The sequence below is a fragment of the Diabrotica undecimpunctata genome, unplaced genomic scaffold (genome assembly GCF_040954645.1).
Source record: "Diabrotica undecimpunctata isolate CICGRU unplaced genomic scaffold, icDiaUnde3 ctg00000632.1, whole genome shotgun sequence".
NCBI classification, from domain to species: Eukaryota; Metazoa; Arthropoda; class Insecta; order Coleoptera; family Chrysomelidae; genus Diabrotica; species Diabrotica undecimpunctata.
The window spans coordinates 138,015-140,161 of NW_027311929.1; positions in this window are offsets into that span (position 1 = coordinate 138,015).

A 2,147-nucleotide genomic window follows, 5' to 3' on the forward strand; every position below is an offset into this window, starting at 1 on the left:
GGCTGTGGCAAGAATGCCCTGCCTGTCTTAAGAGGCGACTAATGGATAGGAGTCGAGAGGTGGAGAGTGTGTGCGTGTGCGTGTGTGCGTGTGTGTGTGCGTGTGTGCGTGCGTGTGTGTGTAAGAGTGTGTGTGTCCGTTCGGCTCGCAGAGATAAGAACACGGCCGTGGCAAGAAGTCCCTGAATGTCGAAAGATGCGACTAATGGGTAGGAGTCGAGAGGTGAAGAGTGTATGTGTGTGTGCGTGTGTGCGTGTGTGTGCATGTGTAAGTGTGTGTGTATGTGTGTGTGTGTATTTGGCTTGCAGAGATTAGAATAAGGCCGAGGCAAGAAGGCCCTGCCTCTTGTAATGGGCGACTAATAAGTAGGAGTCGAGAGGTGAAGAGTGTATGTGTGTGTGTGTGCGTGTGTGCGTGTGTGCGTGTGTGTGCGCGTGTAAGCGTGTGTGTATGTGTGTGTGTCTGTTTGGCTTGCAGAGATAAGAATACGGCCGAGGCAAGAAGGCCCTGCCTCTTGTAATGGGCTAATAAGTAGGAGTCGAGAGGTGAAGAGTGTATGTGTGTGTGTGCGTGTTAGTTCGGCTTGCAGAAATAAGAACACGGCCGAGGCAAGAAGGCCCTGCCTATCGTAAGAGGCGACCAATAGGTAGGAGTCGAGAGGTGAAGAGTGTATGTGTGTGTGCGTGTGTGCGTGTGTGTGTGCGTGTGTGAGTATGTGTGTGTGTCCGTTTGACTTGCAGAGATAAAAACACGGCCAAGGCAAGAAGGCCCTGCCTGTCGTTAGAGGCGACTAATAGGTAGGAGTCGAGCGGTGAAGAATGTATGTGTGTATGCGTGTGTGCGTGTTTGTGTATGTGTGAGTGTATGTGTGTGTGCGTGTGTGCGTGCGTGTGTGTGTGTGTTTGTCAGTGTGTGTGTGTGTGTAAATGTGTGAGTATGTGTGTGTCCGTTCGGCTTGGAGAGATTAGAACACGGCCGTGGCAAGAACTCCCTGCCTGTCGTAAGAGGAGAATAATGGATAGAAGTCGAGAGGTGCAGAGTGTGTGCGTGTGCGTGTGTGCCTGTGTTCCTGTGTGCGTGTGTTTGTTTGTGCGTGTGTGTGTGTGTCCGTTCGGCTTGCAGAGATAAAAACACGGCCGTGGCAAGAAGTCCCTGCCTGTCGTAAGAGAAGAACAATGGGTAGGAGTCGAGAAGTGAAGAGTGTATGTGTGTGTGCGTGCGTGTGTGTGTGAGTGTGTGTGTGTGTGTATGTTCGGCTCGCAGAGATAAGAACACGGCCGTGGCAAGAAGTCCCTGAATGCCGTAAGAGGCGACTAATGGGTAGGAATCGAGAAGTGAAGAGTCTATGTGTGTGAGCGTGTATGCGTGTGTGTGTACGTGTGTGTGTGTGTGTATATGTGTGTGTATCCGTTTGGCTTACAGAGATAAGAATACGGCCAAGGGAAGAAGGTTCTGCCTGTTTTAAGTGGCGACTAATGGATAGAAGTCGAGAGGTGGAGTGTGTGTGCGTGTGCGTGTGTGCGTGTGTTCCTGTGTGCGTGTGTTTGTGTGTGCGTGTGTGTGTGTCCGTTCGGCTTGCAGAGATAAAAACACGGCCGTGGCAAGAACTCCCTGCCTGTCGTAAGAGGAGAATAATGGATAGAAGTCGAGAGGTGCAGAGTGTGTGCGTGTGCGTGTGTGCCTGTGTTCCTGTGTGCGTGTGTTTGTTTGTGCGTGTGTGTGTGTCCGTTCGGCTTGCAGAGATAAAAACACGGCCGTGGCAAGAAGTCCCTGCCTGTCGTAAGAGAAGAACAATGGGTAGGAGTCGAGATGTGAAGAGTGTATGTGGGTGTGTGTGTGCGTGTGTGCGTGCGTGTGTGTGTGAGTGTGTGTGTGTGTCCGTTCGGCACGCAGAGATAAGAACACGGCCGTGGCAAGAAGTCCCTGAATGTCGTAAGAGGCGACTAATGGGTAGGAGTCGAGAGGTGAAGAGTGAATGTGTGTGTGTCTGTGTGCGTGCGTGTGTGAGAGTGTGTGTATCCAGTCGGCTCGCAGAGATAAAAACACGGCCGTGACAAGAAGGCCCTGCCTGTCGTAAGAGGCGACTAATAGGTAGGACCCGAGAGGTAAAGAGTCTATGTGTGTGTGCGTGTATGCGTGTGTGTTTA